The sequence below is a fragment of the Camellia sinensis genome, chromosome 10 (genome assembly GCF_055761805.1).
Source record: "Camellia sinensis isolate YWXY chromosome 10, ASM5576180v1, whole genome shotgun sequence".
Classification (NCBI taxonomy): Eukaryota; Viridiplantae; Streptophyta; class Magnoliopsida; order Ericales; family Theaceae; genus Camellia; species Camellia sinensis.
This window is the reverse complement of record NC_138970.1, coordinates 67,404,268-67,424,948: the sequence shown is the minus strand read 5'-3', so window position 1 is coordinate 67,424,948 and position 20,681 is coordinate 67,404,268.

Here is a 20,681-nt window from a genome sequence, read left to right as displayed (position 1 = left end):
CCGTACGTGCTAGGGGACTATAAGCATTCGTAGCACATATGTGAAGTCCGTACGTGCTAGGGGACTATAAGCATTCGTAGCACATATGTGAAGTCCGTACGTGCTAGGGGACTATAAGCATTCGTAGCACATATGTGAAGTCCGTACGTGCCAGGGGACTATAAGCTTTTGTGGCACCTTTGTTGTTTTGTCTGGAATGTCATCACCCCATGTTTTAAGTTGACGTATGTTAAGTATGTAAGTAAGTTTTGAAAGACCAAGGTTCGAATGATGTTCTGTTTCAAGTCCGATTAAGCTATGTTATGCATGATTTTGACAAAGATATACTATGTATTGTTTTGAAAGGACCTCAGGAATCATTCATTTAACCCTTTATTATTTATACCATTCACTGAGTATCCAAGCTCACCCTCCCTATGTATATATGTAGGTAACAAGCAAAAAGTCGGCTACGCCGAGATGTGTGTTTTGCAAGATGTTTTGGATGCATGTTATGTCGGCAATCCGAAGATTATATTTCTTAACTTGTATTTCATGTATTTTGTTTATGTCGGCTTGTGAAGCCCTTTGTAAGATGTAATATGTATTTTTGTACCTTGCTTTAATTGTATTCAAGTTGTAAAGCTATGTAAAGATGTATGCCATTCCATTTGACTTATGCACTGCTCTTATGGACCACTCGTATTTTAAATTATTGCTTCCGCACTTGTGAGCCCCATATATTTATACTTTGATCGTGTGTGAATTTTGAAAGTTGGCCTTCAATAATCTTGGATTACTGGCCATCACGGCACCAAACTACTAGGGGCGGTTTGGGGTCGTGACAGTAGTCCTTGATGAGACCATGTTGTTATGACTTGTGAAATGAGGAAGTTGATGGTATATGGTTGACTTGAGAAGGAATGTTATGAACCATGGAAATTTTTGCATTTGCATATCATTTCATTTATTATTGTGCATGGTGGTTCTAAATCGAAGAGATTTGCATTCATGACAGAAAATGATTTGTATGAGAAATATGGAAATGTGTATGAGGTAAATACGTTGGTAAGTCTGGATAGGGGGTATAGATGAATTTGATAAGTTGGCCTGAGTGTCCAGGGTGAAAGACCCGAAAGCCGCGCGGATAGGTGTCGAGCCTTCCGGTTAGCACCAGTAAAAATGACAGTTTGATAGTACTCGTAGAAACTACTTGCAGACACCAGTCTAGGGATTACCAGTGTCGTATTTACCGCCCCTATTGAATTAATATTGGAAGTTTGAAATTGATGAAATAACATGATAATGTTGAGAACATGGTGATTTTGAAACAATGTATTGAACTGAATATTTTTCCTCATTGATTACCCTTGGCATAGCATTGTATTTACATTTACTTTTGTGTTAAGGAAAAAGCATAACTATATATACTTTGTGAGAATTCTCTACAGAACATGGAAATCAATTATAAAAAATGGTTGGTTTTCGAAAATGTTTTGGGTGCCCACATCCCGCCGTATAGTAACCGGCAAATGTGGGGGATGGTTTTAAAAAGTTAAAAAAAATGGTTTTTGAAGGAAAATGGCTTTTATGAAAATGGGTTTTGGGAGTTCACTTCCCGCCGTATAGTACCCGGCAAAAGGTGGAAAGTGTAATGAATTGGGTGCCTGCTATCCCGCCGTAGTAAGTCGGCAAAAGATGGATTGTGTTGAGCTATGTGTTGAGAAGTATGTTGAGTTGATGATGTTATTTGTTGCTTGTGATGAATTTGTGAAATTTCATATTGATGTGTAATTTGGTTTAAAGAGGAAATGTGCATTGGCATTATTTGTAAATAATGGGAATCAAAAATAGATATGAGGATTATAGACTATGATGGTAAACTTAATGAAGTAGTTGTGTTAATAAAAGTAAATTGTGAGCGTTGTTCTATAATTAAATAAAGGATTGGCTTGAAATGGGTTATTAATATTGTGTTATCTTGAAATAAAACCTTGCGGGTGTAATTAACGGTGTGAATTGAGTATGGGAGAATTGTTGGCGAGTCAAAAAGGAACCTGAACTTGAAGTTATGGGTTTTTAAATTAAAAATGAAGAGTAGAAAAGAAGAATGAAAGAAAAAGAGGAACATTAAAAATGGAAATTAAATGAGAAATATTTTGGGTATTGGTTAATAACCTTTAATTGATGTTGTTTCTTAAATATGGTTGTTTCACAAAGATCTATAATTTTCTAAAGTTAAAGGATGATTTTTAATAGCTGAAGGTTTTTCTTAAAAGTGTTTAAATAGTTTTTGAGAAAAATGTACCTTCCTTATGATATTTTGAAATTATGAAATGTCACCCTACGATATGGTATCACCCTGCATGCATGATCATTTCTATCTGTGTGTTAGTTATTGATTTAGAACTATGAGATTCCTACTGGGCATTAGTGCTCACCCCGTTGTTATTTTATCTTTTTACAGGAAGAAAGTTTGGATTATTTGATTGAAGATTTATGGAATTCTTGAATCCATTTGTATAAATTCATAGTATATGTAAAGGACGTGGATTTTGTATTTGTATTTATTTATTTGTAGCACAGTAAGAGATTGGCATGTATGATTGTCATTGTAATATTCATTGAGATAGAGAACATGTATTATTGTATTTCTATTACTCAAGTGTAATAGATATTTGTATATGTAAAAAAAAAAAAAAAAGACCTAAATTACAGGCTTTGGTAATGTTTTCGAGTAATTAAAAATTGGGACGTGACATTGTGATTGTTGTTTCAACAAGCTCATAAAAGTAAAAATTGTGTCCTCTTGGTCCATTCAGTCATTTTAGTAAGTCAATTGTTTTGGAGTACTAAAAAAGGAAGGAACTCAAAATGCTTAAACCTTCGATCTTGCTATCAGTAAAGATGTAGAAAATTTCTTGCGTCCTTAAATTTCTTTTTCCTGGCAATGCTATCTAACACATTTGTACCTATGTTGTTGCAATCAAATGCACTTTCTGCTAAACAGTTCATCCATGCATTTTTGCAGGCCAATAATGTTGTAACTTTGTCATTTCTTTTGCATGAACTGAAGTTTGATTTGTTCACACCAAATGTGCACTTGGATTTTAGAGTTGGTTTTTCACAATTGGCTAAATCATTAAAGGAGGACAATGCATAAATTTTGATATATTATTTGAAATCTATTGGTGTTCAAAAACAAAACCAAGACAATTTTATTATGTATCATGATGAAATATTTTCAGATAGTAAAATATTAGGGCTTACTCAAAGAGTATACATGAATGAACAAACAAAAAACCTCAACCACAAATAAGTGGCAATTATACAACAAAAGGTTAAAAGCGATTGAAAAAATACATATATATTTCAGCCATAGAAAACATTGTTTCACATGCTATTCCTAATTCAATTAATGGTCCTTAATAGTTATACTCATCTACAGGTAGTTATGAAGGGGGCATGCTCAGTATCAAAATGAGAGAATGGAATTAGAACAAACTATATGGGATACCAGGCATGGGGCTTTCAAATTTTCTGGAAAATTAACTCCAAAATATAGTACTTCATCTACTATTAGTAATTCTCTCTTTAATTCATAACATATTAGTCCTTGTTGTATTGACATTACATTACTTGTTTCTAAACCTTTGGACTCTAGGTGTTACTTTTTGCATCAAAGATATCTAAACTATTTTTCTTTTGATATAGATATGAATATGACAGTAATGGAGGGGATGAGAAGAACACTACTTGTCTAGTAGCTACTTCATGCAGATCAGTGTGCTTACAGGCAGACAAAAATGCCCGAATCTTTTGGGATAGCATTTGGTCTTAGGATTTACTCACCTTGCACTATTTTCTTAAAAAAAATTTTGAATTTTCTCTTTTTCCTCAATAGTGAATTATGTTTTTTTTTTTTTTTTACTTGATGACTTGCATCTCAATATGAAGTGACAAACCTTTTGGTTGTAAACTATAATAGAATAACCAATAAGAAGGATTTGCCAAAGTACATTTGATTTGATCAAAGGTAAGAGTGGCCTTTTGGGTTAAGGTTAATTTGGAGATCATGGATAATTGTTTTGTGATTCAGCTCTTTTTTGGGGGTGTAGTTGAGAAGTTGTGTTGTTGTTGTTGTTGTTTTTATTTTTATTTTTTATTATAATTTAATTTAAATTATTTTGTTTTATGCTGTTGGACTTTAGTGCTCCACATATTTTGGTTGCTATGTGTGCACTTCAAGCGGGATGACTTGCTAATGGAAAAGGTTTTCTCATACATAGAGGAACAAATGGCCGCTTGATTGAAGAGTTTGTTGCTAGATGATGTTGGAGCTTTCGTATTTATCAATTTAAGGAATGTTAAAATGGAGATTTAATTTTAGGCTGGGGTTCACTTTGTTTTATTGTAATGTTTATGTTGTTGTTTGTTAGATAGTCCGTGTGTTGATTGGTTTTGCTATACATCTCTTCATTTTGTTTTTCATTGGGATTGTTGTGTCCGGACTCCTCTTCTCAAATTCTCATCCTTGTTTATTTCGGGTTGGCTTTTCTTTTGTTTCGGAGGGTGTGCAGCCGAGTTCAGAGTGTCCGGGATCGAACCGGGGAAGTTCTAGGCTGCCGGGCCAAGGCCGCACGTGTGGGATGGAGGCCACACGTGCAGGGGAGGATGAGTTGGGAAGGTTGCACACTGCCTAAAAGACAGGTACGGAGTGAAGGGCAGGAAGGACCACCGCACGTGCGGGGTTGAAGGCCGCACATGCAGGGGAGGCGCTCCGCACGTGCGGGAGAGGGCGCCGCACGTGCGGGATTCTGGGCAGCCAAATCATTTTTTTTTTTTTATCTCACTTGGCCGAGTTTGTATCACATTTGGGGCCTATCTCTCTCACTCTAAACACCATTTTACTCCTCATTCTCTCTAAAAACCTTCACCAAACACCCAAAAACCTTGATTTCTTACAATCCATGGAGCTTTGATCCATCTTCTTTCTTAAATCTTGGTGAGCAAAGCAAGGACTACATTGTGTGCAATGGAGATCTATTTTCAACACCATCAAATATAGGGTTTCATCTTCTTTTCTTCATCAAACATTGAGGTAAGGTCTCCTTTGAGTTATATATATATATATATAATTTTTGCAAGTTTTGATTGATTTTGTGAGTTCATCTTTGTCTATTTCGAAAATGGGTTTATGGCTCAAGAAATTGTTGATTTTTGTTAAAGGAAAACTCATCCTAAAACCTTTTTAAAGATTTTGTGAAATGTTGAGTCATATGGGTTGAAATTGAGGTATATAGTGAGGTTTCAAAATGAAGATGAGGAAATGTTGGGATTTTGTGAAAACCTAGAAATTGGGGTTTCTTGAATGAAATTGGGGGGAGGGCTCATGTTGATAATATATATCTATATATATATGTTTATAGATGTATTGTTGTGTGCCATGGTAGACAAAGAGGATGGGAAATGTTTAGTTGTATACAAATGTTTATATATATTTACATTGATGAAGAATTTCTTAACATATGAAAGATTTTGGGACATGAAGGTGACATCTACATATTGCTATGGCTTGAAATAATTAAATGTTGAAAGAGCACAAAGTGTGGTTTTATTGTTGCACATGGGCATTTGATGATAAACGTTTGGCTATTGATGAAATGGCATGGAAAGGAGAAAATGGAGATTTTGAACCTCTATGGAAGGTTAATTGTAGTTATGATCAACGTAGAGAAACATGAAGCAGTATGGTTAATTATTGCATTGACATTACGAACATCTTGCATATCATGAAAATTGGTTTGAAAATTGGGACTTTCACTGAGAATGAAATATTGTTATTGAAATTATGGAAATGTTATGGGGTAAATACGTTGGTAAGTCCGGTTAGGAGGTGTAGATGAATTTGATAAGTTAGTCTAAGTGTCCGGGGTGAAAGACAAAAAACACGCGCGGATGAGGTACCACTTCCCTTCCGGTTAGCAACCTGTAAAGTGGGGTTATTGGTAGTGCTTGTTGAGCCTACTTGTAGACACCAACCTAGGGATTACCTGAGTTGTATTTACTGCCCCTATCAAATAAAATTGGAAGTATCAAAATTGTTGAGGTTCCAAGTTATTATTGAAACATGGAAATTTTCAAAAGAGCATGTGAATGGAATTCTTTTTAAATGGTATTGCAAAGCATTGGCATTAAACATTAGCATTTGCATATAACATTGGAAATAGGCATAAATGTATATACTTTATTAAGGATTCTCTACTGGCCTTTATGCTCACCCCTATGGGTTTTGGTGCAAGTAAGGACGTGGTGAACCCGCCAAATTAGGGCGTGGAAATGTGTTTTGAGAGCACAAGGGTCTTTGTTGAGATTGTAAATTTTTGTAAAGCCAAGGGCTAAACATGTATGGGTCGAAGAAACCATTTTGTGTAACTGGGCTTATGCCTTGGAACTTGTAAGCCCTTGAGGGCCTTTATTCGTTTTGGTCAAACGATTTTACGTGCTATAGATTCATGTACTAGCTTTCAATGAATGTATAATCACAAGTGAGATTATTGGACTTATGTAATGGAATATGATGAATATATCTTTCCGGCATCTCTTGCGAGTCATGATTATCATTATATTGAAATGGTGCATACTTTTCGGGGCGTTATAGTCCGGGTCAATCATGTTTTCCTCATTTTGGATTTAATACTTAATAGAAGTGTTCTTTTCACCTTTGTTTTGTAAAATGTTATTATTACCTTACTACTGAAAACTGAAAAAAAAAAAAAAAAAAAAAAAAAAAAAAAAAAAAGAGCAACAACAAAACAAAACAAAACTTGATAATGAACTACTTATAATCGCCATGGCTAATTCTAATTTCAAGCTCAAATAATTAGTTGAAATTCATCTACGACTTGATGATTATGCACTGACTTGGACCACGGGCACAGGTCATTGTGCAACGCACAACTCCCTATAACTGGTATATATAAACTGATGTTGATAACAGCTTTATGGAAACATCCTTCAACTGCTTTGTCTTGTAAAGAAATAGTAGAACAAGGTTGGATACTAAACTAATTGACCATCAATTAGAGGGTGTGTGGAGGTATCTTATCCTTTTGATCACACATCATATGAAGCGAGCTTTGAAGAGTCTATGAAATATACTCGGTGACAAACTCAGCACGAAATTGAATTCCTAACCAAACCAAACCAAATTCAGACCTTTTGCAATTGCTTTGATTCTATATGTTACTATTTTCCTTAGCATAAACAAGACTACTAAAAATCGGACTTTTTGTGACAGAATGAAACCATCGCAAAAAGGTATCTTAGCAGTAGCAAAAAACTTTTGTGATGAAGTGGCAATGGTAAAGGGGGAACGCGGAATGGGGTGACAAAAAGTGACATATCCTCGCACATGCTCTTTTGCCATCACAAATGCTTGTTTATTTGCAATGGCAATTTACCATCACAAAAGGTGAAAAACTCTCATTTTTAGAGGCTGTAAACTTGCCATCACAAATAATACTTTTAGTGACAGTATAACTCGTCACGAAAAACCTATTCTAATCCCTTAATTTTGTGATGACAATTGACCGTCACAAATACTAAACCTTTTGGTGACAACTAGGGATATGTGCAGTGCAGTTTGGACGGTTTGAGAGTAAAATTACAATCCGAATTGTGGATTGACAAATTGCGATTTGGGTGGTTTTTGACAGATTGGCAGATTGAAGAATATTCTAACTAATTATCATACATTTGTATAATATATAACACTAATTTGTATAATATTTTTAATATATATTACACAAAGTAATTTTACATAATATGTTTCATATATATAACTAGTAATTTGTAATAAATTCCATATCTTAATTCTCTCTCACACTCATTTTTACTTTGATGTTTCATTGGAAGTTAAAAAATATGTATGTATTAACTATAGCGGAGAGGAGTGGTTTGGAAGGCGGATTATAAATTTTAGAGTTTAAACTACGGTTAGCGGTTAGAGCGGATTGATATGGATAGGTACGGTTTTAGTGGATTGGACGGTATTTTGCACAACCTTAGTGACAACTACTGCCATCGCAAAAAACCACATTTTTTATAAAAAAATAAAAAATAATAAAAATTACAAAGAAAAATATAAAGAATACTTGTACAAATGACATATTTAACGTCTACACATTCACAACCAAATATAAAAACAATTTTAAAAAAGCAAAAAAATATTAATATTACCCACAAATATAGTAAACTTAAAATATTTAAAAGTACATGGTACATGATAATTAAAGATACAATATTATCCCATAATTCCAAAAAAAAAAAGAAAAAAAAAATTCAATAACGACTCCATTGCCATTGCATCAACATCATCAAGCAAGCTCCCAGCCATGAGGTAGCATCTAAAAAAATAGTGTAAACGTGTTGTGCAATATATTGTAAATGGGTGTTCATTTCTTATTACAATATGATTTGGCATTGTTTGTCCACCATCTTTATCCTTAGGTTCATATAAAACTTTATCCTAAACTCAAATATATTATCTTTTGCCTCAAATCTAGATATATATACTTAGCTCTTCCCCTAGCCACCATAGCGACAGAAGCTACTAGATTTCCAATAACCATTCCAGCAACATTGACCTTTAAGCCTCAGTATAATCTAATATCATGTGAGTTTGAAGAACATGTGGTCTTCGGGAGTTGATTCCAACAAAACCAATAATCATAATACATTGCTCAAGTCAATAATGCTACAATAAATAAAACAATGTATTTGGGTTTTCAATAGGTTCACCCACAACGTCTACCCGCAATCTATGTAACAAATACAACATATCTAGATTTTTAGTAGGCTCACCGTCATCTCCCCATGGATTTTCAGTAGGCACGTGTGTGATTGTGTACATATGTGTGTGTCTATATATATATATATATATATATCAATGTATACCAACTGCTTCATGTAGTGAGATTAAGGTATACCAATTGCTTCATTAGTAAATATCAACTTGTTTCCCTCTTGGCTCCCTCGAAACTAATAAACACATGGGGCTAGTTAAAAATAATTTCTATTTTAAATAAAAACAAATGAGATAGAAAGGAGCGAGAAAGCTAAGAAAATAAAATTCCTAGTTTTCTTGATAGCCATTGAAGCACACCAAAGATTTTCATACAAATACTTAAGATAGAGAAAAATTAAAATCAAATTGAATCAGAAATATCATGCACAATCAAATATGACAGCAAAGTATTTGTTTCTCTAAATCCCTGGATATCCCATCTTCCGGTGCTGCAAAGTATGCAAAACAGAAGTCCTTTGGCAGCATTTGAAATTCTGTCCTCCTACGTTATATGGCCACAAGCTAATAGCAAATCATTCTCAAATTGGATGCCTTTGACAAAGGACAAAGAATCTAATTCAAGTTGAATTTTATTGAAACTCAAATTCGTGCAAAGCTTACCACTTGGATGCTGTCAAAGACTCCACACAGTCAACATCCACAAGATTCAATAATTTCTTAGACAAGGTAGCAATAACTTCCCCTTGTGATCCCTTACAATAACAACTACACCTACTGTTTTTTTGCATTTTGAAAATAGTTTCATCAAAATTAACTTTAAACATCAAATTTTTGCTGAGAATTAACAAATTCAGACAGATAATTGCAAGCAAATTTTGCAAGCTGACTTGGATTTGCAAATCCTTGAATTTTGGTTATTCCATATGTTCAAACAAATCATAAAAAACAAGTCTAAACTCGTAGGATCCAATTGGTGTCTCTCAACTTGCTTATTCACCTAAAAAAATTGCCACAGGTCTCTTGCAACAACCTTGAAGTCAAAAACATTATGAACTGTTAGCTACATTAAGGTGGGTTGTTCAGTGTGTCAATGACCACAGGCATTACATAAGTTAATGGTATGTGTTTGTTTTCTTAACATTGAGGTTAGGGGCTCAAGTTTCATGGTTGTCATGTTTGGTTGTGTTTTCAATTTTTGTTTTCTTATTTCCTTTCTTAAAAACACAAGTAAAAATTGTTTGGAGAACTGTTTTGGGAAAAACAATAAAAACGACTCATTTTTTAGGAAACATCAATGTCTTGCATATATAGTTTGCAAATACTGCATTTTTTTATATATATTACAGATAAAAAATTAACCCAAAATTTAAAAATATAATCTGAAAAATAAAACAAAGTGATAATTTTTTTTTTGAAACCCCTTAACATCTGTGAATCTAGCCTTGGGCCTTGATACCCAAACAAGGTTCCAAACCACACAGTCATTATCTTCAACATCTATGAATCTGAAAAATATATCAGTTTAGTTTTACAATTCTAGCATAGCTTAAGTGATGAGATTCTTGGAAACTTATTATATTTTCATTAAATCTGTTGGGTACATTGGTTTATATACTGTATCTAAATCATACAAAATATCTAATCTGAAACTAACTCTAAACAAATTAACTAACTCATAACAAACTAGTCTAACCACCACAACTAATTCCACTAGAGTTACAGATCTGTGATGGTGCAGGTCTAACAGACAAAGACAGCTGGCCATGAGCAGATGGTGATGAAACCTGAGTGCAGTGAGCAGAGGACTGATGTCCATGAGCAGAGGATGATACTTCTTCAGCCCCCCTCAAGCTGATAGGGGAGGAAACTACTAACAGCTTGTCACGAAGATAATGAAATCTGGAAGGAGGAAGAGGCTTTGTGAAAATATCAGCTACCTGATCCATGGTTGGAATATACTTAAGCTCAATCTGGTTGGCAACCACTTTTTCGCGAATAAAATGACAATCGATTTCGATATGTTTGGACCTTGAATGAAAAACAGGGTTGGATGCTAAGGCCATGGCAGATAAACTATCACACCATAGGACAGGAACAGGAGAAGAAGAAACACAAAAGTCTTTAAGCAATTGTTGAATCCAAGTGAGCTCGGCTGTAGCATGAGCTAAGGCGCGATACTCAGCTTCAGTGGATGATCTAGAAACAGTGGCCTGCTTTTTAGCGGACCATGAAATTAAGTTTGAGCCAAGATATACACAGTAGCCTGATGTTGATCTTCGATCAAGGCTATCACTGGCCCAGTTAGAGTCAGAGAAGGCAGAAAGAGCAAAAGAACTGGGAGTGAAAAAGAGACCATGATGTAGAGTCCCTTTGACATATCTAAGGGGTCTCTTAACAGCATGAAAATGAGCATTGGTAGGGAGATGCATAAACTGACATGCTTGATTAACAGCAAAGGAGAGATTAGGTCTGGTGATAGTCAAATATTGCAGTCCACCAACCAAACTTCTATATAGTGATGGCTGAGCAAATGGCAGGGAATCTGTTGTAGAACACACAGCTTTAACTATCATAGGAGAGGAGCATGGTTTGCAGTCGGCCATTCCAGCTTTATTCAATAAGGCAGCAGCATATTTAGCTTGAGATAAAAAGGAACCATGCTTATCAGACGTAACTGAAATGCCCAGAAAATAAGACAAAGGACCAAGGTCTTTCATGGAAAATGATGTGTGCATGTGCTGAAGAAGCAGATTAATGAAAGCAGGATCATCACCAGTTAGTAAGATGTCATCAACATATACCAAGAGCAAAGTGAGGTTTGTAGAAGTTTTTTTGATAAAAAGAGAGGCATCAGACAGACTATTGGTGAATCCTTGCGAGAGCAAGAAAGTTGAGAAGGTGGAGTACCAAGCCCGAGGGGCTTGCTTGAGACCATACAAGGCCTTCTTGAGTTTGCAAACATGTGTAGAAGATTGTTCAAACCCTGGAGGCTGCAGCATATAGACCTCCTCTTGAAGTGTACCATGAAGAAATGCATTGGAAATGTCAAGCTGTTTGATGGACCATTGAGCTTGAAGAGCAATACTCAAAAAAAATGCGAATGGTGGGTTGTTTAGCCACAGGACTAAAGGTCTCATGGAAATCAATTCCTTCTGTTTGCAAAAATCCCTTGGCCACCAATCTAGCTTTATAACGAGCAATGGTACCATTTGAATCTCTTTTAATTCGAAAAACCCATTTACACCCAATGGCAATTTTATGAGAAGGAAGAGGAACAAGGTCCCAAGTGCCTTGTTGGTGAAGAGCTTGATATTCTTCTTGCATGGCTTGAAACCACACAGGAGAGTGAAGAGCATCATGAACAGATGTAGGTTCAGTTTCAAGAAGAGAACTTTTAGCAGAAAAACAGTGGGAAGGCCTATGTTTAGATCGAGTAATCATGGGATGGATGTTAGACACAGAGGAAGAAAGAGAAGGAGGAGGTAAATCAATAGTAATAGAGGAAATAGGAATAGGTTGAGGTAGAGGAAGAATAGGCTCAGATCTGGAAGAGGGCTCAGAAGAAACAGGAGAAGCAGCAGAGGAAATAGGAATAGGCTGAGGAAGAGGAGGAGTAGGCTCAGATCTGGAAGAATGCTCAGCAGGAGATGAAACAGATGAAGAAGGAGACTGAGTTGGAATGGCAGCTGAAGAACTGAGTGCAGCAGGCCAGAAAAATGATGTAAGAGTAGATAAATCTGAAGTAGATGAAGAAGAGGACACTGTGGACTGCTGAGAAAAAGGAAAACATGATTCATTAAAAATAACATGCCTAGAAATGTAGACTTTTCCAGAAAGAGGCTCAAGACATCTATATCCTTTAATAGTAGGATGGTATCCTAAGAAAACACAAGACATGGATTTTGGTGCTAGCTTGTGTGGAACATAAGGTTTTAACCAAGGGAAACACTGACAGCCAAACACTTTGAAAAGAGAGAAATCAGGTATGGTATGAAATAACATCTCAAAAGGTGTCTTGTGATGTAAACTACTAGAAGGCATTCTGTTAATGAGGAATGTGGATGTGGCAACAGCATCAAACCAAAACTTAATGGGAACAGATGAGTGATGAAGCAATGTGATAGTAGTTTCAATAATGTGTCTGTGTTTGCGTTCAGCTATGCCATTTTGGGCCTGAGTATAAGGACAACTCCTTTGATGAACAATGCTATGAGAAGACAGCAAAGTATCAATTCTTTTATTGACAAATTCAGTGCCACAGTCAGTCTTGTCAATATATGCTTTGAATATAAGCAATTTATCATACACCTCACTCTTGTAGTTCAAAGGATAAACCCAAGTAAATCTACTATAGTCATCCACAAACAAAACATAGAAACGAAATGGAGCATCATCTACTGTAAAGGGAACCCATACATCACTATGAACTAAGGCAAAAGGACAATGGACAAAAGTATTAGACAATGTGAAAGGAAGTCTATGAGATTTAGACATATTACAATCAAGGCAAGACAAGGCCTTATTGAAAGACAATTTATTTGGTAAAACATCAGCCAGATGCTGAAGCTTTAAAGAAGATGGATGGCCTAATCTTTGATGCCACAGCAAATCAGGCACAGATGCTGAATTGCTGGACTGAAACAGAGTTGTTGGAGTGCTATCAGACAGAGGAGCAGTAGTGCTAGAATGAAAAACTTGAGGAGAAGAGCATGGTTCAGATGAAGGAATGAACTGGTAAAGACCATTGATGTTAACACCTCTATGCAGAATCTTGTTCGTGCATTTGTCCTGAATGACAAAAGTATTAGCATCAAAAATAACAAGGCAGTTGAGGTCTTTGGTGAGTTGATGCACAGATAAAAGGTTTGAAGAAATAGCTGGAACATGAAGAAGATTGGAGAGAGGAAAAGAATAATGTGGAGTTGGCAAAATACCTAAGAAACTATGTTGGAAGAAGAATCTAACAACTACAATAATCTAATAGCTACAACTTAGAAATTTATAGCAATAGATGAAAATAGGCTGATCTGATCTAATCCTCCATGCTTGTAGCATGTAGTTTCTGAAAGCTACAACTACAGAGATGTGTAAGTGTGACAGCCACGCTTTGTAATTGTGGCCAAGAATTCAAATTCCATCTAGAAAACTCATTCCTCACACCAACACTCACTCTTGCTCATTTCCCTATCAAAGGTCGCATGAAGGCAGGAGGGATTTAGTTTTCATTTTTAACATCCACAAAAGCAAATACAGATTTAAAACTGGTTGAAGCAGTCGGTTTCGGTTTAGATCGATGTACACGGTGCTTAAACCGATATCGAACCAAAAACTGAAAAAATTCAAATTTAAAAACCATATAGACTGATCCTTGTTAAAAAAAATAGACCAAATATAACCAGTTTGGTCCGCTTCAATCGGTTTGGTTGGGTTTTTTCGTTTTTCTTACATCCCTAGGTATTATTAGGGATGTAATCGGTTCGATACGGTCGGTATTTAGGTAAAAAATTACACAGAACCGATAATGTCGGTTTTATTATTTTGAACACTGATATAGAACGCTTCTCCTATCAAACCACACCGAACCAAACCAATTGAAACGGTTCGGTTTGGTGCGGTTTAATCGGTTTAGGATTTTTCAAACTTAAGCCACTTTTAAATATAATAATTAATCTATATAAAAATATTAAATTAGTTACTTGTCTACCATTTCAAACATATCCAATTCATCCATTTAATACGCATTTTTCAATTCACAAATTAACAAAAATAAAAACAAAAAAAAAAGTTGAAAAATATTAAGGTTTCAAGAATAATGAGTTGGAGTTAAGATTATATATAATAAGCATTTACAAACTTAGGTTATAAAGATGATAAGATTAATTAATTAAGGTTAATAATTCATTATACTTATTAATATCATTATATTATTAGATTATATATATACATATATTATAAATACAAGATACGTTGAAGCGGTCGGTTTCAGTTTAGATCGCTGCACAAGGTGCTTAAACTTATACCAAACTGAAAATCAAAAAAATTCAAATTTAAAAACCATATAGGCCGATTCTTGTTAAAAAACAGACCAAATATAACCGGTTTGGTCCGGTTTAATCGGTTTGGTCGATTTTTTCGATTTTTCTTATATCCCTAGGTATTATGGTGGTGGAACATGCAAATTATTAAAATAAAATTGGTTAGGATTTGTTATTGTATTTGATTATATTTTAAAGTAATGTTAGTTATAATTTATTTAAAACTAAAATTTATAACTTTGTCAACTTAAATCTTAAATTTTTTATTTTGTTTGAATTTAAGTCGTTTACTTATTTTTATTAAAAACAGTATTTAGTCATTAAACTGAATGAAAAAAGAATTGGGCATTCAACCTAGTGGTTGTATAGCAGTTTTTATGGTAGGTTTCAGATTTAACTCATATTGTTAGGTCTCTACTTGTTGCCAATTCCGCAAACAAGCTTGTTTATTTGAGTTCTAATTTGTCCTCTGTTTTTGGTCTTTCCGCTCGAGCGGGAAAAGCTGCGCTTGAGCGGAGTTTCCACCTTTACAGTACTTTGGTTCGTCTGAATAAATGCTGCGAGGTGTGATTTTACGCTTGGGCGTAAGTTCTTGCACTCGAGCGTGAACCCTGGTTTAAAACATGCGTATTAGTGTCCCGCTCAAGCGGCCATTCCTGCGCTCGAGCGAAGATCGCGTATTTTGCAGCTATAAAATTACAATTTGCTCTTTTTTTAGGGTACAGCTTCCAGATCTTCTTTTAGGGTTTTAGAGTTTTCTTCTGGGGCTATTGTGCTAGTTTTTCTTTTATGTTTGATTGAGTATAATGCTCATGGTTTGACGAGTATACATCAGAGAGTTGTTTGACTATTTGACGTCAAGAGTGTTCTTCTTCGGTGGGATCCGGAGATTCAATGTGAAGTATTCGAAGAAGTTTGTTGCTATGCACAGTGCTTGATTCGACAATGGATGTTGTGGATTCAACATCATTCTGATCAATTCTGAGACGAAGGTTGCGGTGAAAGAGATACAAATTATTGAAGACAAATTGACAACGTTTGGGTAATTTGTTTGGTATATTTGTACTCTATCTTCCTTTCATAGTGGATTGATTTGGGACGTTTTGCCCTCAATTTTTTAATCACAATTGGAGGTGCTCTAATTGTAGTTTTTCCACATAAAAATCATTTGTGTCAAATTATTATTTTCTGAAGCGACAATCTAAATCACTTTTGTATGTGCTAGACGATTTAGGTTGTTAGTTTTAATCATTTAGGAATCGATATAATTAAATCTTGATCTAATCACGAATCACTTAGGTTTTCAATTGGTATCAAAGCCGGTCACTCTTTGTTTTTATCAAAACTATAGGAGTGTGATTTTGTGTGATTGGTGATATGGATTCAATTCGCGAAGGTAACTTGACCCATAGACCTCTGTTACTTGATGGTACAAACTATTCTTATTGGAAAGCTCGTATGAGAGCGTTTTTAAACTCTATCGATGAGAAAGTTTGGCACTGTGTGATCTATGGGTGGAGTGAACCTGTTGTCACCATTGATGGTGTTGATATCCCCAAACCTCTTGATAAATGGGATGCATTTGACTATCAAAACTCGAATTGGAACAGTAAGGCTCTGAATTCCCTCTTTTGCTTCGTCACACCTGAAGAGTTTCGTCGTATTTGCACATGTGAGGTACCAAAAGAGGCTTGGGACATTCTTGAAACTATTCACGAGGGTACTACTTCTGTTAAAAGGTTAAAACTTTAACATCTCACCTCCTCTTTTGAAACTCTTTTTATGCGTGATGATGAGACATTTGATGATTTTTATGCTAAACTTAGTGACATCGTGAATTCCTGTTTCACACTCGGTGAAAAAATCCCTAAAGCTAAGGTTGTTGGAAAACTTTTGAGGTCTTCACCTGAGAGGTTCCAATCAAAAGTTACAGCTATTGAGGAGGCTTAGGATATTGATACCCTTAAGCTTGATCAGTTGGTTGGAAACTTACAGACTTATGAAGCCCACCAGATTTCTAAGAAAAAACAAAAAGATAGTGTGGCTTTTACTAGTGCTCGTGAGACTGCTAAGACCCCTGAGATTGAGTTTGATCTAGAGTCTGAAATGACGGCTATGTTTATCAAATAGTTCAAAAAAAATTTAAAGAAAAAGAAGCCTAATTCAAGGACCCTAGTTCAAAAGATAAGGGTAATGAAAAACCCAAAACTTTTCCACCAAAAGTTGCTCCAAAAATTGAAAAGAAAACTGTAAAGGGGCAAGGAGTCAAATGTTGCGAATGTCAAGGGTTTGGTCATATTGCCCTTGAATGTCCATCGAAAAAGAACCAGAAGAAAGTCTATACAGTGAGTTGGGATGATGAAAGTGGGTCAGAGCAAGAACCCGAAGAAACTAAATCCGGTGAAAACGGAGATAGTACCTACATTGCATTCTGGTCTACCGTCACTCAACCTACTCCAAAGCCAGTTCAGTTTGTTTGTGGTCAGAATCCGCACCATGCTCCTACCTTTGATGGGAGTAACTACTTATTTTGGTAGATCCAAATGAGGATGTTTCTTAGAGCTCATGATCCTGAAGGTTGGCAAGCCACTGAAGAGAATGTTAAAAATGCTAACAAACCAATCAATCAAAAAGTTTTGATAGCCATCTGTGAAGCAATTTCTGAAGAAGAACAACAATGGATTGCTTACTGCACAAAGGCCAAAGAAGCATGGGACATTCTGAGTCAATTCCATGAAAGAGGAAAGTCATCGTCCCCACCATCCACCAACTTTCATGCCTTGGTTGCTCGACTAGATGAGGTCAAGGAGAAAGAGAAGCAAAAAGAAGATGAAGATGAAGATGATGAAACCTCGGAAGACGATGATGAGATCGATGGTGATGATCTACAACAAGCTTGTGAAAAGTTTTATAATGAATCTCTGAACTTGTCCAAGATCAATGACAAACTGACTTTCAATCTCAAAGCATGTGAAAGCGAGAATGTCAAGCCAAAGGGAGAGATTGCACTAGCAAAGCAAGATGTCATCAAGATCTCCAATGATAGGCAAGACCTATATGGAAAACTTCTCTCTTGTGAGACGAAAAGGAATGAACTCCTAAAAATATATACCATATATGAAGAGAAAATTGAAATTCTTGAGATGTCTCAAGCTGCATTGGAAGAGATGGTCAGTTAGAAACAGGAAGAACTCCAAGATGCTAGAGCCACGATTGATGTGTGGAACAAAGGGTCAAAGGCACTGGAAGACATCCTTGCGTCTCAATAGATGAGTTGTGACAAAAGTGGGCTAGGCTATGGTAATACAACAGTTCAAAAGGGACAGGCCTTCACATCTCATAACATCAAGACTCAAACGAAGGGAAAGCTGAAGGTTCAACAGGGTGATCCCTCTCTTCATCAACCTAACGGGGGTAAGATCAATAAAGGGAAGGTAAAACCTGTTTTTGTTTGTCATCATTGTGGTAGGTATGGCCACATTCGTCCCTATTGTTTTGAGTTGTTTGGTAAAGTGTCCCAAAAGGGTAGAAATACTAATACTTTTTGGGTTAGGAGACAATCTTACATGTCTAGGTGGAACATCATGATTCAGGGTGTTCACAACGCTAAGACTTTTACCAAGACTGCCAGTCCTATTTCTACTAAGCCCAAAAAGATATGGATGAGAAAGAGAAACTTAGCTTGTTTTGTTGTTCACATTACATTGAAAGCACATGACTCGCACATGTGGCATCTTGATAGTGGGTGCTCTCGGCACATGTCTGGTGAGAAATCCTACTTCACATCTCTTGAAAAATATGAAGGAGGAATTGTTACCTTTGGAGATGGTGGCACTTCTAGAGTCATTGATAAGGGCTCTATAAGTGTGGTTAGTCCTTCTAAGCTCGAAAATGCCCTTCTTGTTGATGGCCTTAAAGCAAATCTTTTGAGCATTAGTCAAATGTGTGATTTCCATTATGAAGTATTGTTTTCAAAAAATAAATGTGAAATTTTGGATAAGAAGGGAAATACTGTCATGCATGGAGTTCGCACATCTGATAATTGCTATGGGATTGTCACCACGAATGATCTTACTTGGCACTCGGCCGTCATAAGTAATCATGACTTATGACATCAAAGACTAGGTCATATGAATTTCAAGGTCCTAACCAAGATAGCCAATAAAGAGCTTGTGAGAGGAGTACCCAAAATGGGTAAGAATGTGAACCATGTGTGTGGGTCATGTCAACTTGGGAAGCAAACTCGTGCTCCTCATAAAAAGGTGAACAGCTTCACAACGAAACGTCCTCTTGAACTGGTTCATATGGATCTTATAGGACCCACTCACACTGAAAGCATTGGAGGTAAAAGATACATTTTTTTAACTGTGGATGATTACACTCATTTTTCATTGGTTAATTTTTTAAGAGAAAAATCTGATACGTTTGATGCTTTCTAGGCCTTAGTCCTTAAAATCCAAAATGAACAGGTTATCTCTATTGGGCGTATCATAATAATCCAAACTGATCATGGCCATGAGTTTGAGAATAGTTCATTTTTGGATTTTTGAGATATGTATAGTATTAAGTATGGGTTTTCTGCACCTATTACTCCACAGCAAAATGGAGTTGTTGAGGGAAAAAACAAAGTTATTCAAGAGATGGCTAGGGTCATGCTCTTTAGCAAGAAAGTTCCTCCAAAGTTTTGGGCTAAAGCCTTAAATACCGCTGTTTATGCAGTTAATCGTGTGTATTTAAGGTCCGACACTTTACACACTCCGTATGAATTGTGGAAAGGTTTGAAACCTAATGTAAAATATTTCAAAACTTTTGGGAGTAAATGTTACATTTTCAAAGATAGAGAGCCCTTGGGCAAATTTGACTCCTGAAGTGATGAAGGTATTTTTCTAGGGTATTCAACCACTAGTAGAGCTTTTCGTGTCTATAACCCGCGTACTTTATCTCTAATGGAATCAATCAATGTGGTTATAGATGACACATGTTCTCTTACTCCGGCAATACATGAGGAAGAAAATGATGAGTCTCCAATCTTGGATACTGAACCACAACGTCAAGGAGTAGCACCAGGTCAAGCTCAATAAGGTGAGCCAGCACTAACTTCAATGGTAAGTCCGAGTCCAAAGAGTGCACAAAGAGACATCACCTCTAGTACTTCCGTCACTACCAATCCAGAGTTAAAACCATCAGCAAGGGTAAAATAGAACCATCTGGTTCAACAAGCAATTGGCAGTGTTTCGGACCGAATGAAAACCCGAAAACAAGTTTGGGAAGAGGTAACTCACATGTGCTATGTTTCGTTGATTGAACCCAAGCATGTGAAAGAGGCCTTACTAGATGATAGTTGGGTTAATGCAATGCATGATGAATTAAGTCAATTTGAATGTTACAAAGTTTGGACTCTTGTTCCCAGACCTAGAGACATGAATGTGATAAGTACCAAGTAGATCTTTAAAAGTAAATCTAATGAGAATGGTACTGTGGTTAGAAATAAAGCTAGGTTGGTTGCTCAAGGCTATACACAAGTAGAGGGTGCTGACTATGATGAGACGTTTGCCCCTGTTGCACGTCTCAAATCTATTCGAATTTTACTTGGTGTTGCATGCTTTCTAGGGTTCAGATTTTTTCGAATAGATGTGAAGAGTGCCTTTCTGAATGGGTACTTGAAAGAAGAGGCTTATGTTGAGCAACCAAAAGGGTTTGAGGACCCAAAATGTCCACATCATGTCTATAAGTTAGACAAGGCGTTGTATGGGTTGAAACAAGTTCCTCGAGCTTGGTATGATAAACTTACTACCTTCCTTCTTGATAATGATTTTTAAAGGGGTAGTGTGTACAAGACCTTATTTGTGAAACATATT